This window comes from Diprion similis, chromosome 8, assembly GCF_021155765.1.
Source record: "Diprion similis isolate iyDipSimi1 chromosome 8, iyDipSimi1.1, whole genome shotgun sequence".
Taxonomy (NCBI): Eukaryota; Metazoa; Arthropoda; class Insecta; order Hymenoptera; family Diprionidae; genus Diprion; species Diprion similis.
The window spans coordinates 15,249,597-15,270,503 of NC_060112.1; the positions used below are offsets into that span (position 1 = coordinate 15,249,597).

Genomic DNA, 20,907 nt, shown 5'->3' on the forward strand with positions numbered 1-20,907 from the left:
GCTTGATGAGAATGAATTCGATTATTTGTAAACACGATGTACGACCAGTTCAATAAAGAAAGTAAAAGTTGACAAACAGCAACCACAGATAAAAATTAACATCGTTCGTTGCAGGCCGTTCCGAGATAAAACCGACTGGTCAGTTTCATCGGTATCTTTCGACCGCCCTGAGGTTTTTGTTTGTAGAATGTCTTGACTCTTGATCAACTTGGTTGTAATTCCAGCTTCGTACATTCGTGATAGAAGTTTGTTGATGGATGGCAAATATGGCGAGCCGCGCAGAACGGTGAACGCTCTGTACTGCTTGAACATGTATTCGTCAGTGATAGCGAACGTGGGTTTGCCACCCTGCATTGTTTTTTCTATAAACATTTGGGCGGCGACTTCCTCCATAAAGCAAGTTATGTTCTTTTTTGCCGGCTCGAGCATAAGTGTCAAGCAGTTATCCTGAATCACGCTTCGCCTTACTATTCGTTTAATTCTATCGTCATCTCCAGCACCGGCAGCGATCAGGAACGCGTATTCGTTCGCTTCAACCACAGGTATACGACCGCTTTTATCCAGTTCAGCAAAGGTGCGAATCCTGGTGGGTTTCAATCCGATCGTCAGCTCGTCGATGAGGCGGCTCTGAAGCATGATGGAAACGAATACAGCCAAAATCATCCAAAATGTCAAAAGCACTCGTGGTGGCCATCGGGTTGGGTAGCGTGACGAACCTCCACCAACGATAATTAAGTAGAGCTGAAGCAGCGTAGGCATTTCGGATTGGAAACGAAGTACTAGTGAGGCTAGATAGACAATTCCGACGAGCGATCCGCCGATCGCCAGCGATGAGAGTGAACCATGGAATTGATTAATTAATAAATCGTATTCTATCGGTACCAAGGCAAATATACGGCCAACTGTATGGAATACACTATACTCTGCGTAAGTACTCAGATCCTTGTAAAGTACGATGAACATAGAGTTTGCTAGAATGTCAGTTCTTCTTTTCATAAAATCCAAGGCTAGTCCATCGACGTTGCTGGTGTTGAACGGACCCCACCGTTCGTTAAAACGCGGAATCACTTGCTGAGTAGCATTCAATTTCGATGTAAGTAATTTCATTACGTCAAAGTCATATCCTTTCATCACTATTGGATTTCCGGTCGCGTTATCGCGAAGAACAACAGATCTAGGCGGACGACTGACTGCGGATTGACGCAATGGAAATCCATGCATGTCTTCAACACGGTCGACGAAAGTCCTTGCGAAGCTGGGGTCTCGTATCTTTTCGCAAAGGCCAGTGAATGGATTGCACGCATGGAGTATCAAGCTGCATTTTTCTCTGACATCGAAAGTTATGATTGTAATTCTGAAAATTAGATTGTCCCAAAATTGTTGATTGATAAATTTCACATCTCTGCAAGCGACCGTTGTTCCTATCAAGTATATCAGGTGGACACGTTGAAACCACCAACACTGTTTTTGCAATTTTTTCAGTGTGGTTTTGGTTTCATTCATAGTTGGACATTTTTCTGTTGTACGAATGTACAGCACAAACATTTTCACTGACAGTCTCTTTGCAGGGGGTATAGCACAATCATCCAGACGATCGAATGTCGTTGATTCAATCGGACCCTTTGAAGCCAGGTCGTGATACAATTCAAAGTTGCTCTCTCTGTCCATAGAATCGTGCAAAATGATCGTTGTAATCTTTGGTTCTAAGGTTTTCCAAATCCGTGTGATATTTTCTGACAGGCATTTTTTATTATCTGGTGACAGTGAGATCCTTTTGCAATTTACAAGATATATTCCGTTAGTAATGACACCGAGCAGCAACAGCAATTTAAACATTCTGACCTTTCGTTGGATTTCAATTTTTTTATATACGCAGAATATCATTCAAGTGGTTGAAAAATAAATGCTGAATTATTTCTCGGTTTGAATTTATAGCCAAGTGACTAAGATGTCCTTGCGTACTCAACGCTGAATACCTGACTGGAACCTGCCTGCCCGATGAACTGACGAGATAGAGAAAGTAGGGTGTGTATCTTTTCAGGAACTCCATTTTCCGATCCATTTGTACATCGAAATACAAATTTTCTGTCACCAGGCTGGTGGAGGTACACTTTCGTGAGAAAGTTTGGAGCGGATAAGCTCTACAGGTTTTAATAATTCACTTTTCTCTGTAGAGGGAAAAAATCTAGTCTCGTAAAGAATTGAGTATCCTATCCTAAATATCATACCACTGAAGCAGGTTGGATGGATTTGGTATCATTTGTTTTGAATTCTGATTGCCTGGCGTAACAAAGTTAGACAAGAGCTGATATAGTCATCCAGGCCAATCTGGATTACTTCGGTTGGGTTGACTGAAACAAAATTGCATGCCACGTGGCTTTGTGGATCTGCGAGCAGTAAACTAGATACGCTGTTCTGACACCGTCATAAAATAGGAGCATACCGATCAGCTCAATTACACTGCGACATGCACAAATTCGTAATTTATAGTACCTAGTATTTCCCCATACATCAACCATAGAACTTTTTGCAACGGGTGTACTGATCGCAAAGCATCGCGTTGATAGAACGGCGATATGAGAAGTCTTTTTTGTCAGGTAATAAAATCCATTAGCTTCGAATCGACGTTATGCAAGAAAGCATTATGACTCCACATCCCCGTCACTAGATTAACTTTATCTATTCGCTGATAGCGTCCTGCAAGTATCACATTGAACACCGACCTGTATAAGCTGAACGTGCAGCATGGTCACGTGGCCGCAGGTCAGACGGTAACGCGATCATCCCTATCACGTGTACTGGATCGTGCGGAGTGTTAACAGTCACCCTGGTATCATTAGTGGCCAATACTGTTTGTCAATCGCCTCCAATTATTTCTCTGATATCAATTACTTTAATTGCAATTAAAGGTATGCTCACGTAACGTCCCCGTTATTTCCACGAGGGGCCATCAGCCAGGTGTAGAAAATACCAGTGCAGTTTATTATACTAAACGTGACCAAGATGTAATGATGGTTAAATATTATATTTATACGAAACGTGTGAAACATAGACGATCAATTATGTTTCAGGTTGAAAATAGTGATGCGAAGATTGTTGGGTTGTCTGCAATGGCTCGCTTCATCAAGCAATATCCGATTCATAGAGTTGAGATTCGATGCGGGACTATGTGAGTCGAATTTCAGGAGATTTCTCAAGGCAAAACATCCGAAGTCAGTCTTGGCATTCAATTAGTTTCCTCAGTGTGAAATATGTTGATGACTTCTCGCACCGCCTGTAAAGTAGGCACTTAAATATCCCGTGAAGTTATAGCTTGTTATTTATAACTATATAGAAACGGATACCGCGGAAAAGACTTTAAATCATCTTGCAGCTTCAATTTTCACACCGGTTTATTTGTGTGAAAAGCCTGCGTTTATGACCGAGTCGCTGCCTTGCTTAATCGCTTGAGCTAAGCCAAGGCCTCATTTACGGTGGACGAGTGCTAACGATAAGCCATCTTCGTGAGTGTATTACCGAGCTTAAAAATTCCAGGCCCCAAGGGTTTTCGTGAGGGAGTGACAAACGACCTCCCAATCTTCAAGCAAAGTTACTTCGCATGCTTGTTAATTAAAATTCAGTCATTCATTTCTCCTGATTGAAATAATTTATCAACCTGCCCACGGATTATGTGTCGAACACAACATCGGGAATCCGTCTCTGCAAGTTGAGAGACAATATATTGTTGGGAAATTTTGGTCCTCTGCCTTACGCCAGAGCATTGAAATGCGTGGATATTAATGCCTCATTGACGGACACTGGAATCCGCATTTCACTAGCGGACTAATCTCGTTGCCCCAAGTACTGGCCAGTTGGATGCTGATTAAAAAAACTGTCGTCAGTTTAGAGTTCACAAGTTCTCACTATTTTCTTACCACTGGCGCCCATGTAACGCTGTTCTTCCCCCAATCGATATCGTGCATGGATAATTCCACGTTCTCTGACAAGTTTGGGATACGGGCTGGTGGTAATTGAAGTCTGTTCTGGCGTCACCTGGACCCGACGATAAATTAATCACCCCAGGGACAATATGCAGCATTAATTAACTACAATCCACGAATTCTAAACATTGGACGTGGAGGTTTGATTGTGCTAGATCATGAACATCGTGCTTCATTTTGCTCGACTCTCGACGACAGGATTGCTATTTCAGTCTGGACAGATATCACGTATCTGCGGAGCAGAAGTGACTTCGAGGCATCCACGTTTAAATCTACCTGCCAGCAAGTAGCACTTGCATTTGTAAATACCTGAAAACACGATGTCCAGATTTCTCCAAATTGAAAACGTGTAATTGTTTCGTGTTTGCTCTGGAAATTCTTATGCGAAATTCATGAGTCGACTGACATTACCCTGGATGAGTGACGTGTATCTCTAATTGTAAGAATAGAAGATGAAATGAGGTAAATTGTAAAATCGTACCAGTGCTACGATTTTAAAAATTTAGTACGACATGGGTAATGTTTCGTCGTGCCACTTACGATGCATTATCTTTATACAAACATAGATTATCTGGATTCAGTTATATATTTTATTCATTATACTGGTAAGGAAAAGCGGCCAGATGCTTCTCGTAAAGGGGACGCATATAATCTGGCTATACTAACGACGCGACACAGGTATCAGGATATTATGGGTTTCCACATCGGTAAATGAATGTATGTATATTAGTATCTTGTAAATTACAGCTTTTTCAAGTCAACGCGACTTCAGAGTCTGCGGATTAACGCTCGCGTACCCGTAATTACACAAACAGAAATTACTTTAATGCAATTTTAACGACTATCAGTCAATGTAGGACCTTCTGCACATGTGTAGAGTTGTTCACACGCGAAATTATTGATATATGTTATATAACGAGCGATAATCATTACGCAGAGATTGTGAATACCCTGCCGGGGTTTAACCCGCATTAGAGATACCCCAGCCACTAAAATAGAAATTGAATTAATTAAAGGCATATAATCGCCTAATTATTAATTTGCGCACAGATTGTAGGTCAGACTGGTGGTCTTTCGCCCGGAAGGGATTCTGCTAACAGACCCGAGCTCCGATCTGTGGAACATTTGCGTTCAACGGATATTATAACTTTCCGGTCAATACGTCCCCGGAGAAGATTCGATTCTGTGGAGAGAGTTCAGACTACCAAGGCCTTCATGCAAGATTGTATGCCTTTACGGTATTGGACGGAATGTTTAGTAAAAAGAACGAAACATCTAATGAACCTACAAAGAAAACAATTATTGTTTAGTATCGATGGAAACATTTTCGACTCAATCGCAGATTGCTGACGAATTTTTTCGACGGAATCCGGACTCGCGGCCGCAAAAGATTGATCTCTACCGAGTGGGAATTGGGGATCAAAATGGCGCGGAAAGAGGTCCGTTTGTCCTCCTCTTAAGCGACATCCCCAGAGCCTCGGCGTGGGGCAGTCTGCGAATTCTGCGGGCGATGATGAATCACCCCGATGGCAATCCATTACCGGACACTGCCACAACCCCCATCACCACCTTCGGCGTGATTGTCACTTTGTCCAGAGACGGTTCCGCGTCTTCTGCACCGTCCCCGTCTTTCGTTAACGTGCTCAAAGCTCCTTTTCCATCAATCTCCACATCAAGAAACCTGTGCGACGGACCACTCGATCCGTATCGAGTTATTTCTTCGTAAGTCTATTAACCAAGAAGGGTGTTTCGGTTTGGGGTCATCGTCGGGGGTGTATCACGTTTTGGGTTTTAGTCACCTGATTTTTTGCTCCACGTATCTTGGTCACAACTTTTCCCAGTCACGTGGCGACTTTATAAGAAAAACGCCTCATTATCGATGTCGCTTCTGGTTCACGCAAGAAATTTTATATTAATAAAAATTCAAACGTAGTGAGAATAGCTAAATTTGTTTGCCTTTGATCTTGCAAATTCCTAGTCACCAAGCAGTCTTTTTGATCGTACAACATGCATGAGTATATAGAAATGAATTGTGATCATAGAAATATTCAGAACAAAGACGGAGAATCGGAGGAGAAAAACAAATTCTAGTCATTTATTTTTCTTAGGAAAAATGCAAAAGTTCCTACAGAAAGTTTCCACAGTTTTACAGAAAGTTTCGCTCAACTAATTTTCGTACTCAGGCGAGCGGTGAGTATTCGATACGAGAATAAAGTAAACTTTACTAAAGAAAAGGCGCGGTCAGTATTCTATTGGTATTTTCTTAGCAAGATGTTAATGCGTTTATAGGTCGTAAAGACGTTCTTGTAGGTGGGATTTCTTCTTTGGAAAGAAGGTGGGTAGTGTTATACAGCCGGAGGCGGGGTAGCGACATCAGGCAAGACGAGCGCACGAATAACTTCTCTCATATGAGCGTAGGATACTGAGACAACTTGACGACTTGAACTACTTGATGCCGCACGGCGGGAGCGGTTTTTTTTTTTGTCAAACTGGTACTTATTTGTGAATTTTTTTTCGTTTCAGGCAAAATTTTTTTGGCCAGACCTTCGTATCAAAGGTGCGTGATCACTGACAATGAGTTACGCAATATAATTCCGTTCTGGTACACAAAGGTTTAGCTAATTAGCGTCTATTGTTCTTGTACCCCTGAGGTAGCTCTAATTTAGCGCGTCTATGCATTTCGACAGTCGGACCAACTTCGACGTTCGGATCGTGGTGTACCTATTAAGTGAAACGTTCTTGCTCTACGGAGGTCGTTTGGATTTCAGTTCGCAGACGTGTATATCGCCCTACCGTCCAAGCGTTGAATTTGCAACTGCGTTTGGCTGTAGCTCCGCAAGCTCGCTTCGACGATGAGATGCCAAATGTTTTATTCATGCATTTTTAACGTCACACTTTATCGTCACTGAATTCCCTCACTTCGTAATTCACATAATTGCTGCACAAGTTTGAACAATCAATAAAAATTCAATGAGCTATATGTACGAGTTACGACGCTGTTTTATGGGTTTAAAAATTTTAAAAACCTTGATCCTAGCGCGTAGATATAATTTTAATTGCAGTGTTTCGTCCCATTGAAAATCACGTACTAGTTCCATTATGCAGCACGAAATTTCACACAAATGGATTCAAGATATTCGGAACCCATTTCACACCCCTGTCTCTTATTAGATTACATTAATTATGTAGTTCATGTTCCATACTGTCAGGATAAGTAACGCACGCCGCAGTTCTTCCATGTAATTTTGACGTTTCGCCTCAGGGATAATGAAGATGTGTACATTATTCTGGCAGGGGTGTGCGCGGAGCTACAGGACCTCCCTTTGTTTGCAGTTTGACTTTGATACCGCGTAATCGAGGACCTGGGGCAAAGGGAGGTAATTATGCGGTGCAGAAAATTACTCGGATGTGAACTTCACGTCTGGTTGAATGAAGGCGAGTGAACTCAGAATCGGTATCAAATTTCGGAGGTGCTTTTACGAAACTTGTGTTGTCTTTCAATCCAAAGTTCCCTGGCAGATTCGCTTGGGCGAAAACGGAACGGTGCTCTCGATCGACGACGCAAACACTTGATATCTGACCACCGCATTGGAGGGGCTGGGCTCTTCCATGGGTTCGGTTCCTCAATCGAGTGGAAAACATGTGCCGTGTTAACGCAAGAGGACGGCTTCAATGGTGTGGAGGTGATACGATCCCACGCACACACGCACACGCAGTCAGTATGGCCAACCTGATTTTTGTTGTTCACATGGGTTGGGTCCAATAGGTTTCGTGTTACAGCTAGGAACCCGACACGGCAGAAGACAGGAAGCATGCTTGTCCTGGTATCCGTCAAGATTTCCCCGCAAATCAGACTGCCGCGTTTCCGCCTCGCGGTCAATCAGCAATCAGCATCCCTTTCGTAACTGTCAACATTTATTTGACTTCACGGCTTAACTTTTGTCAGACCCGGGGGTAGTACAACTCAACAAATTTTTCTTACACATTCGCAACTTTTTCCCGCAAGATATTCGCAAGGCGCTAACGTGACGAGCTGATTACCGTCTATTCATTTGGTACCTTCGCTCTTCGAGTCGTATGAATTTATTTCCTCGTCAACTTCGCGAGGAATCACAAATATTGTGATCTCAGTTAACGAAAATTGGGCCTCGGATGGTGAAACGAAAATTAAAGTGCGAATCGTTAGCAGCAGTCTGGCGAGTCCAAATTTTATAAAGATTCTTAATAACCTCCATTCGACTGAAATATTATTATCATTTTTTTCACTCCAAAGTGCGCGTGGGTGCGTCAAAAACCTATGAACAAATCTACGGGAAGTCAACATTATCAAAATTGAGCCATAGGTATCTAATTTCTTCTTTTAGATACTCAGGGTTCAACTTTTTCACCGAAGCGGTGTCTCAATAACTCCTTTCATTCGATCACGTTCAGAGTCATATTGTTAATAGGATTAAAGCTGAATGACAGATACGTATGTGAATTGCGTAACGACAAACTTGTCAGTTCCCAGGTGTGTGTGCGTGTAAATAATAATGACAGTCCATTGAATACCCTAGACACAGATTTTAGATACAGTTGTGCATCATCAAATGTTCAACGCCACCTATTACCCTGTTCCGTGCCACGGGGACCATGGCACACAATGCAGCAACGCCATAACGGACACAATGGATACAATGCCGTTCACTTCTAATATCCGTCTGTCATTATTTATAATTTACGCTCCCGAAGGTATTTATTTGTTTCGTCCCCGCGGTCCCCGCGTACTTTTTACAAGTAGGTGACGAGATAGCAGAAGACTCGGAATCTCGGAGGGACGCATCGCCCGCCGTAATCACCGGACGTCATGACTAATTAAGCGCGGTCAACGTCTGGAGACACGAATCATTGAACGCGCGACGGGTTCCCCGTAGGTGCCTACGGGTGTCGGCGTAACCATGTGTGACCACTTACCACTGCATCGGAGTAACCAAGTGGAACCGATTATAATACCTGGCCCGTCAACCGGCTATGACGAGGGTAACGGACCCAAGGCCTCATTGTATGCATGTCCGTTCCGGCCCCCCCGGCTCGGTAACTTATCCTATACTAGTTCGGCTTCCGTAGAGCCTGTCCTGCGCGGATCGGATGACAGATTCACCTCATTAACACCATCTCTCATTTCTTGCGGCTAATCGGCTGGAACCACGGCCAATTTATGGCCCGCTGCTTTACGATCAGCCAAACATGTCGGTTGTGTTATTTCCCTCGGGGTGCTTGAGGGCTCCTCAATGAACCAAATAAACCACTTGCAAGACTCATTTACTTCATTGTATCAAAGACGCTACGCGTCTCCTTTCAATCTGGCAGGCAATGGATTTTTCCGTCTGCAAAAACATGACGCGATGAATTTAGGGTTTCGCGTGTCTTCTTGGGGTGTTTCTGATTTAATAAATTTTAGTCAAGTTCAGCTAAATTTCCAGATGTTGAGCATTGCGTGTACATAAGGGGCGAGGGGGGGGGGGATAAGGTTGCAAGTTGGGATGGTGGAGGGTGAGGGTATTTAGGCCAGAGTTACGATGGATTTGACGATGGCCACGTCTACACACTGCACTTGTCGTATTTTGCACATGCTCGGTTGACAAATGCATCCAGTGACCACTGCAGATGTGGTTTATACGAGGCGAATAAATGTAGCGTGAAATCATAATTAGGGATAAACCGACACATATGGCCTCACAGTCGCGATACCTGCAGCTCGCGTCACTTTCAGCCGATATTCCAAAGCCATAAATCATCATTCACGTATGCAGTAGGTATACACAGGCGGTTAGACACTTCGCACATCTGTTTAATGTTCTCCGTTTGGGTCGATTCCAGCGAGAATTACTGTATCATGAGGATTCCAAAAATTCACTTCACCAATTACTGGTCGAAGCTGGCTCAACAATTAAGAATACGTGTCACGCCGGACGCTATCATTCATTTGGTTGTTTAATTCGAAGGCTTGGTATTATATGTTCCAGAGGTCGAAGAGTCCCGATAACGAAGCCATGTGAAAGCCTACGAATGCTTTTACCGTTTTCAACTAGTTCCATATGCAGAAGATCCAGGGTACAGCCACATCAAACACTTCATCCATTCTGTTCAACTCCGTGTACGTGGGTGGTATAAGGTATAATCGTCCTCAAACGACGTGAGCTAGTATTAGCCAACAGCGTTACGTAGGGACGGTGTTCTTTGCTATGCGCGGAGCTTTACACGGCCCACATCAAAAGGATCCGCCAAGGATACCATACCCTATTTCATTCAAAGGTATTATATCACACTGATCTTGTCCTTGATGGCTTTGTTGTGCCGTATTTCACGGTTGGGAATATACGCCATAGATATGGTTGACGAGCTAATCGTCTTATCAACTATAAATTATCTGCTTTTTTGTTATAGTGAAGAATTATTTTTCTGCTTCCACGCGGGCTGAACTGACGTATGAATAACGCCGATAACATACGGTTAGACATGCCTGTGGAATAACACGCTGCTGCAGTAACAATGGTTGATTTTCTTTTTTGTCTTTTGAGAGCTGTTTAAAGTTAAAATGCGGGATGTAAAGAAATATTCGAGGCATGGAGAATGAAAACGTAAAAATCCGCGACGTGGGATATAGTATAGCTGTATAGGGACATCATCCGCGGTGAGATTAATTAGTTCACTCTGGCAGGTATTTGTTGCGTAAAGAAAGTTCGTGCAACCTCATAAAACGGAGTCTAGGTATCGACTTGGAACCGACCTACGTGCAGGACGAATACACTGGACACACACGGTCTCCGTTATACCTATATCCTGACAACGCGCAACGGTATATACAGGGATTTCGTTAATCTACTTACAAAATAGAACCTATACGCTGCAGGGAGCTGGGAGCATTTGAAAGAAGCGAAGCAAATTGAAAGGAAACGAGATTAAGGCACGGTTATATTTTCTGTCCGCGTTTTCTTTGCACGCAAGTACAATAATACGCGGGAATCGACGGAGAGATAAAGCGCAACGAAGACGGTGGCATGGAGAGAAGGAAAGATAAATTTGGAAGGGTACCTTGGTCGATGCGTCGTTGTGAATAGTCTTTATTCTCAATTTTTCGTTCACGCATGTAGACTTGTACACCCATGTATATATGTATAGACATATACACCTGCAGCCCTCCTCGATCGTTACGCGAAGAGCGTCGTCGTGCGTCTGGCAAAAGAGCTGAGGCAGAATCCTGCGGGCTCCTTCTCCGAGGTGAAGGATGGCAAATAAACCTGGCGACCGAGAACCTTTCATCTCTTGCTTTCATCATTCAATTCGGTGGATGGAACACGGCGGAATGTGAAGCGGAGTGAGTGACGGTCTCATTACGCTGAAACGGTTAACAATAAATTTCTCCTCTGCCTGCAAGACCGTGGAAAGGGGGGTCCTCGTTGTAGGAAGAAATGCTGCGAAACAATTAGCCCTTCAGGTAATTGTCAGAAACGACAAATCTCCACCAAGTAGAAAATAAAAATATATCAAGGAGCAGCTCTTCCTTGTCAACGTTTTTTCAATGCCCCCTCAATTTATCTTACTCACTTTGCAGAGATGTAAGCATTTCTGTACAACGACGCTTTCCATTTCGCCGAGTCGAATACGATACTTCAAGATGTACGGTGCACGCTTAAGGCACTATGACTTATCAAATATAACTGAAGGGGAATTAATGATGAGCTGAATGAAACACTTTGGCCTAATTACGCGTGCTCACCTGTACAGTTACAACAACAACAACGCGTGAAGATCTTTTTATCCTTTAGCGTTTCAGCGTTGACTACTCACATAAATCAATGCAATCTGCATCGACTTTAATGGTGCATCGCATGCAGTTGATCATCTTGCACCGGATGATGTGTTGAAAAACATGAAGCAAGATCGATCGATCGTTGCCACAGCTCGAGGTAATCACCATCTGCCGATGAAGTAGTGATGAATTATCGTCGAACCGTGTAACAGAATGCTCGTGTTTGCGAATTGCGTTCGTGATTCAGGGATGCGAGAGCGTGCAAGCACAAAGATTTCGGTTAAACCATCGAAACGGTACGTGTGAACGGACGGTTACACTCATGGAGCTGCATTAGAGGTGCTCCGCAAACAAAACCCGGCGTATTTGTAGTTTATTGCGGAGTGTGCATTAACGTCCTGATACGCCTGTCCTGGTGGCACAGCTCGTACACGCGCTCTAACCCGTCCACAAATGTGGACCGAGCGTGACTTCTCCTAAACAAACCATATAAACGTGCTAATGCGCACGTCGAGATATGAGATAGCGACAGAGCCTACAGAGCCGTAATGTGATCCTCTTGCAAAGTATCGAGCTGCTCTCAGCGATATCACCGATAACAAGAGTTACACATCCGTCGAACGCGGACTGATGGCTGGGCAAGCTTGCTTTTGAATTGTTTAATCTGAGAACTCGATAGATAAATGTTTTAGAAATTATCGTCAGAAGAATCGGTTACAAATCGAATTTTCCAAGTGGTGGGAACAAATAAATTGCGCTATAATAATGAGATCCACGTGGCAGCTTTATACGATCATTTACTATCGTGCGACGTTCTTTCAGATCGAAATTCTAGTTGGCTAGGAACTTCTTGGCATAGCACATTTTTCTTAGATTTTTCGATGCAGCTCTCGCTACTCGATAAGGACACTCTGCCTCGTTTGATTGTGCAGAGAATCGGGAAGGGCGTTGAAACCATTTCTCTTACTTACCAGCCGTCTATAAGGGGGGCTAAATCAACAAAAAGTATGAGTAAAAACTTCAATTGTAAACGACAGATACTCTGGGTGGATAGTGAGAGCGTAGCGATGTGCAGGGAAACTAATGTCACGGGAATTTTTCTCCTCTCACTTTTCTCTCCTTACTTATACGAGCGTCTACGCGATTCATGTATTTCTTGTCATTTATTCGGTACGATGCACAAACCAGAACGTCAATTCTTCGTGGGGCGTGTTATTTCCGTACATTTGTAATTTGACGCAATTCGGATTTTTCTTCCCTCTCAGATCCTCCGCGCTGACTTTCACCCGAGTCAAATCTAATGGGGCTCGTATGATTCATCGTAAATCAAAAGGACTGTGAAAAATATCGTCTTACAGATGCTTAAGAGTCAAGTTTCTAGATGGAATTTTCTTTCTTCTCCTGCCTTTTCTTATTACTAGAGATCAAACACCTGCTGCTTGTTATTTGCAGACAGTAACTCGAGCCCCGAAATTGTATTTTCTCCGCGTTTTTCCTCGAATTACTACATACAACTCCGAGTTCTTACGTGAAAATGATTGTTCTTTCAATGGGTGTACAGTGACCTCCGATATTCTCTCCGCCCACGCGGAACAGAGGTCCACGTAATACGTATCGACCTCACGGAACGTACCTACGTCCGCTAACCAGACGCCAGGCGTGACACTTCGTGAGCTTGTGAAATTCGAAAAGAAGAGCAAAATGTAATCGCGTCGTTATTATCAAAGCTTCTCTCAGCCCGGCAGTAGTCTTCGGAAAGCCAGACGGCACTGCCAGAGGCCAACCCGGAGAGTCGAGATGTGCCTGCCGGTGAACGAAATCCTTGTTCCTTCGAGGGTGCCTCGGGTGGTGGAGCTGCAGGGTGGTTTGGCGGAATATGAAAACTCTTTTGCCTGAATTTCCTCGTGATTCTTATTCCTATTCTTATTCTTATTCTTCTCAATTCCCGTCTCGCTGCCCCGCAGATTCGTTCTGTGGTTTTCCCATCGAGTCAATTTGCGAAATCTTTGCAGTCGCCGCGTTTTATCTTGTGGCAGAATAATTTTCCTCTGAATTTACGATCTTTTGAAATAACAAGTAGGCTACTACCAACCAATGTTTATACATATATTGTCGGGTAATTACAAGTGTAATAATTAACATAAAGAAATTATGGAGAACTTTGAAAAGCTATCATCTTCCCAAGTTGATGATTCATAATTTTTAATCAGATCAAAAGTAGGGAATAAACCTGTGGCTGGCTTGATTAAGAGTCTAAAAAGGATTTTGAAGTAAAAGCACTTGCCAAATACCGAGTCATTATGTACACGCATTTTTTTAACGATTGAGATCCTTTCATTACAAATTGACGAGAATGTGTCACGCTGTCTATATTTTATTACCGTGTGTAATGGCAGCTTGATAGATTCTAGAAGATAGTCGGGCAGAGAATGAAAAGAGTTCTTGGTTCTTTCTTATATATCGTGCAGAAAACGGCTTAAAGGTCGTTCCTTTTATTCTTCTCTTTTCTCGCCAACACCCGACTCGTTTCACTCTCATTTCTTTTTATGTTGCTATACCCACCTATTCCCACTTGATTATCCTTAACTCGAGATTTTTCTCTCACCATTGAACAACTCCCAACGAGCCGCACAATTTACCGCACCTGAAACGAACCCTAAATCGTCCACCGCGAAATCGACATACACAAACCTTTTGGTACAGCAATTGATCCCAGTATCGGGGTATCGTCGAACACAGAATAATTGTTAATAATAAATCAATCGCTTATCGGAATATTTAAGAACGCTGCAGATCTATTAACACGTTTCATCTACTAAAGATTCCAGGGGTGAAGAGACCTTAACTAATTATTTATTTTGAACTTCTATTCTTTAAAATTAAATACTTCATACGTGGGAGGCAGTTAATCTCGCAGGGTTGCCTATATAATTAGCACAATGAACACTAAAAGTTCATTACGGCTAGTAAATATTTGTCTGGATTAATAAAATTCACGAATAACTTCGCGCTGTAATTAAGTTTAGCTTACGCACATAAAAACCCGGCAATTATAACTATGAATTTAAAATTTAATAACCCTCTGAAAAATAAATATTCAACCAACGATATTCGGGCACCTTGTACCAAGAAGCTGTTGAAAGGCAGCCTCCCTTTCATTAACGATCACCGTTAAAACAATTATTAACAAATCTGTTTTACCTTGATCCATTAAAAATTTCGTTTCAACTTTCCTTATTCCCTACCTCATTTCATGCGTTCAAATTTGTTTTCTGTAGTACACATAATAGTCGCTGTGTATAATTTATATATGCAATCAGTGATTACAGTATAGCAGAGGATAAAACTCCGTAGTTATCCAATTAAAATGTGTTACGATAAAAAATATTTATTTTATTTATTACTCGTACCATATATTGCAGGTTTCGCGGTAGTAAAAACCTTTTGTACCTGAACATTGCCTGTAATACCGACGGACATTATACGGATACCCCGTTTAACCCGTTCACTTTAAAATAAAAATATTGACTCATAATCTCTTCATCTGAATAGAGAAACATTTGTTGGACAGTTTTGGGATAAAAAGAAAGAATTAATAACTAATTACCTCGAAAATGGCAAACAATGGAGGATATATACTCGTATGTTATGGGCGACAAACGTACAGCTATTTGAAGTGACAGGCGTTGGCAGAATCTGTAAAATTACTCGCATCTCCGTGCATGCATAAGAGAATCCTGTTTGGCAGGTATGAACGCAGGGGGAGGAGGATAAATTAGTAATTATTGACAGGAGGGTCGGTAGAAGTGGAGAGATGAATCCCCCCTCCGGCTGACCCCTTCCCCCTATTCCGTTTACCCCGCTGGTCGAGCAGGGGGTGGTTTAATTATGAGATGAAAGCAGCCCTCTCCTCTTTGCCCCTAAGCTATCCGCCCATCCTTTATGGAATCCCCTTTGGCCCGATACATCCCAGAGGGTACACGAATGCCAGGAGCCTACGTCAACATTCCGTCGCATCAGCCTGTTTGACATCCCTGAATATTTTTAACGTGATTAACATGATATTCAACTGTATACCGAAGTGTATCTCCAGCAGATGAGAAGATTTCCGAGTTGGTGTAAAAAATTTTCATCGAAGGTTTGTCGCAGATTCCAAAAGCATAGAGCGTTTCGTTGAAAATAATTAACAAAAAATGAGCCGCAGGCGGAACGGAAACCACCCCGGCAGTTTTACTTTTTATTCAATTTTTTGTCTTCTTAGTCTGCGACATTTTCACACTAGCTTTTTGTTCTCCGCGGGCGGCATATCAATATCTAAGTGAATATTCAGGATTCCTTTCAAGAATTTTAATGTGACGTAGAAAGAATTTATTGCGACACAGAACGCGCAGTAATGGCGGAAATACGTATAAAAGTCGAGAAAGGGAAGGCATTGTCGCCGTCTAATGGGCTGCCGCGGGCGTCTCGCAATGGCGTACGACGAACACGCGAGGTTTCTCCTTACGGGAATCTCGACGACGTTGAATTTACGGACACGGTACGAAGAAAAAGATGTCAAAAATGAGAGACGCGAGACGTAGAAAACAAGGGGGCTAAATTATTCCGAGTCCTCGCTATTCGCCTGTTTTCTACCCTCGACCCCATCAACTTTCGGACTTTCTGGCCATTCTGATAGGAAAGTAACGATTGGAAACGTCTCGAGGTTCTCAGTGCTCTAGCTTCTTCACCAAGGGGTAAAAACATCGTGATTTCGAGCTGTGCCTTCGTCTGAGTGTGGTAATAGATCAGTGCATGACCGGGGTCCGGAGAATTGCGAAAAGCCAGAAAACTACGGCAAAAACGAGCATTTGGAATACGGCGGGACTCACCCCAGGCATAAGAACCTACAGCCTGAGAGACCGCCGACAAAAGAAGACGAAGAAAACAACATCGAGTCCAATCCGTCAGCCGAACCTACGCCACTGCGTAAAATGGTTCAACCCTTTGCACGCAGATGAGTGTGTTGGTATGCAAGGCTTGCTTGCACGCGAATATCTGCGTAAAGTGGAAACATAGTTTCGCAAGAGAAATCGTCGCATGGAAACCATTAGGTTTTAGCTTTTAGGGTTGTATAAACGTAGATATATACATATATGTATACACACACACCATATATATATATATATATATATTTATGTATACACACCCTGTATGGCTTTGAGCCGAGTAACTGTGTAAACACTGCAAATTCGGTCAATTTCCACTGCCGCGTAATCATAGAAATCGCTTCCATAAATCTCGTAACATGTTTGCAGATTCTGCTTGCGAATCCGGTGACGTATCGGAAGGGTTGATATTTCAGGCCTTGCCTTCTGGCTTCCTGGAGTAGACCCACGGCGAAATTCATATCAATTTTAGCTCATCCACGTTTCGAATCGATAAACTTTGGGCATGTTTCAATCAATTATCCAAGTTTGGTCGCGAGCTGGCGATTTGTACAGCTGGAAGCGAGACTTCGACAATTAATCAACACCTCAAGGATCGACGGAGCCTCCTCTTTTCCCGCTGCATTTCGCATGATCAGGATTTCTTTTTAGGTGACAAACTTGAGATAGCTGACGAACGATATTCCATAGAGAGGTTGGGTGGGGTAGAAAAATGCGTAAGATTAAAAAGTCGACGGAACCAAAATCCCGAAAGTCAAACTACCGAGAGTTAAAAACGTAGAAAGACCATAAATACGAAAAGATGACTTGTAGAAAGATAGAAATTGAAATGCTAGAGAATGGCCGAAGAAATTCCGAAAGGTTTGATGACGTCAGAAACACATATATTCTTTGTAACGCCACACGTATCTGATGGCCAATGTCTAGTACTATCTAGCATAAGTCTTTGCACTTCTGATTCGCATTTGCGGATCGTAATTTTGTTCCATGTGAACTTCGATTGTCGACAACGAATTTTTTCGATTTTGCGGCTGTTGGAAGCAATAGCCGGTCTCAATTTTCAATTTCGGAACATTCAATTTTCTGTATCCCCACATTCTACTCTTTGGTCATTCGGAATGCAGATTGTCGTTGAAAATACTTTTGCGGATAAGAGAGCGTTCGGTTAAACGATCTTTCGGGAAAACCCGCATTCTACTGGTTAATTTATGGAAAATCCCACTTCCGCTACGCAGATCATCCATCGTTTCAAGGTTCCTATCTCGAAAATTTCGGGTTTTCAACCCATCGAATTATGATCTTTCGGGACTTTCACCCCCACCCCAGAGGCATTTTTCTCCAAGTTTGATGCTTCTCGGCATGTTCAACGTCATCAGTGAAATCACCTCGAAGTGCCCGGAGTAGAGAGAGGAATGGCAGCTTCCGGTGTTTGTGTATTAACCCGAAGCACGGTGCGACAGGAGAATGTGTAAATCTGTGCCAGGACCGGCACGGAGCTCGGCATGCAATTAAATATTAACACTCTACTCAGTGGTCGCATTAGTAACTCAGGAGGTGGATGTAGGTACACACCAAGCACGCTAAAGCCGGGCTCGAAGCTGCCTGGGATTTCCGCCAGTTGAGACCACCAGGGCTTCCACCACCCTGCAGTGCAGACTAGTCAGTCAGTGATACGCGCGACTACCGGAGTTCAGCGAAGTTTGGATTACAGCATGCCAACTTGCCGGCCAGCTTTGGGCTGCTTTGACAGACCCCATTCTCCTAGGTCGGGGGTCCCAACGCGGATGTGACTTCTCGGGTTGTATCCGACCTGGGTGTTATCTCCGGCGGAGCGGGGTCCGTAAAATTCTGCATCCACGAGTATCTCGGCCACAATGGTAATGGCAGTTTGGGCCAAATGGTACGAGCCGCAGTTGTTGTGCCTACATTCAGTTCAGTCTCTGTATTGCTATAAGGCTGCATGTAAAATTCTGCAGGAGTTCGAAGGCCACTTGGGACCACTGAGCGCGGATTCACGTTCCTCGGCTCGTCGAGGGTACGACGAAAGGGGAAGTTCACATCAAGACTCTGAACGCGGGACACTTCTTCTCCTGAAACTTTTAACGCGCACATTTCCAAGGCGCTACAAGATCGCTGCGGGGTTCTACCAAATTATAAATTATGAACGGAGTGACGTATGGGATATTACCTCGTAGGCTGACTTCGACTGAGTGAACCTCTTTTCTTTTCTGCACAACAAGAGCCGCGGTTCACCTTCCACTCACTTCGGGCGGGCTCTCCATATTCGCACGTAAGCCGTTCAGCCGGCTGGGTTTCGCATACATTTTCCATCCCTCGGCAAGAAGTGCTTTTTTATGGTCTAGGCGCTGGTTCTGACTCCTTGTTTCGTCATTCCCAAGATGTATATTCACTGATAATGCGTCTATCAAAATTGAATCTTATGCTGATGTATAAATTTTGTCAACCTTTGAGGGCGTGTCTTACTCGAGCGTTGAGTCTTATCTTGGTTCTATATTTTTCAAACCGGGTGGGGGCCGGATGTGATAAAGAATCGCAATTCCCTCCATATATACGCACAGAATCGGGGGTGGGCTTGGATTTATTTTTTCGATATATGACAGGCATAGTTTCAATCCGTTAAAACTCGAATAAGCGTTCTTTTCCGAATCAGTTTCTAACCCGATTACCGGAAATTTAACGGCTGATTTGCCGATTAGTTAAAGGTGATATCTCCTCATCCTGTCTGCCTTTCTACGCGGGATCTTTGATATCGTACTAATAATAAATAGGTTACTTTGTTTCTGAGCCAAATCCATTTGGGTTCCACGGTCTTCCCTTGGGTGGAATAACGCGGGAGTAGATTGAGGTGGGTGGAAGGGTTTCGCGTCTTGCATGATTCGCATACCGAAAACGTCTAAAAGGATTGTGTCCGACAATTTCCATAAGGCTTATCTCCTATAGTCATGTACGAAGTCGAGAGGAATATGTATAGAATGGATAACCGGGCATGGTGGTTCGCTGAAAAGAATTCCCTGAATGGCACGCTGTAAAAAATGTTATATTTATTCAACCGACGTAACGTGCTGCGGGTATACGCAACCCATCTATACCCCTATAGAATTAATGGAAATACGCGAGAATGGAAATCCTCCAAGTTTACTCCGTCTCAATGAGCGTGACATCAATGCAACGTGAATTTATCTATCGATTTTATTGTTGGTTTTCTTTCCGTTTTTTTCTTCGTTTCTTTTTCTCATTTATGTAGGTACCGTCAGGATTTACGGTAGACACAACTTCTTTATTTCAATGAGCCGCGATTTCAGCTACCCTGGATTGAGGGTCTGAATTTAATGACGCACTGTCTGCGATCGATACCACCCTGCAGTATACGATGCAAGATTATTGAGCGTATAATTTTTTTCATAATAGTGTTCATTTGACAAAAAGGTGAAATGGCTTCCTTTTTTCCAGGAGTTCGTCATTATCCAAGTTTTCCAAAGCAGCGCGAGCGGTGTTGTAACAGTAAAACCCATCTTCGCAGAGAGAATTTGTGAAACCTACTTTGGAGGATTAGCGCCACGACTCAGAATTCCTAATTACAAAGACTTACTCGATGATAGAAAGTACTTTTTAATGATTTAATGATTTAATTGAATACCGAATTAATAACGTCCAACTTTGAAAGTTCATAAGTACCGAGAACCCAATCAAATTGTGAGAGTAATCCTTAATAAGCATTCCCTGACATATTATCAGATTTTTTTGCCATATCGTTACCGTTTCATCCGAAGGCGAAGATGATAAAAACAAACCAGAGAAGAAAGGAACAAAACAAAGGATAAAAAGGGGAAAAAATCTGGGATTATTGAGTCTACCCTCGGACAATGTTTAGAATGCCGTAAAACCAGTGAAGCCGAAGCGGAAAATTCATGAATTATTGAAGAACGGGCCGGTCTTCGATTCCTCCGGATCCATACATCCGGACGCGGAAATGTAGCAGTTGAAACCACTGCCGCCCCGAGGTTTTCCCGGCTAAGTTAAACTCGATGCTGCCTATCTCTATTCCCCCCATATCATGACTTCTTGTCCCGAAACGACTTATGTATTTTTCAAACATTGCCTCCGGAATTGCGTTAGGCGAATCTGACCCCACAAATCGTTCAGTTTACATGCTAAGTATTGTAGCAGGTTTCCTTCCTCCCTGCAGCAA

The 20,907-nt window shown here is 43.1% G+C and overlaps 1 long non-coding RNA gene across 1 annotated transcript; it reads left to right on the forward strand.

Annotated features, from left to right (window-relative positions):
- The first annotated feature begins 306 nt into the window (after positions 1-306).
- LOC124408719 lies at positions 307-17,513 on the forward strand. Its single transcript, XR_006929461.1, has 4 exons — positions 307-318; positions 2,018-2,020; positions 13,465-13,475; positions 17,388-17,513. It is a non-coding gene; the product is annotated as an uncharacterized LOC124408719 (long non-coding RNA).
- Positions 17,514-20,907: the final 3,394 nt, after the last annotated feature.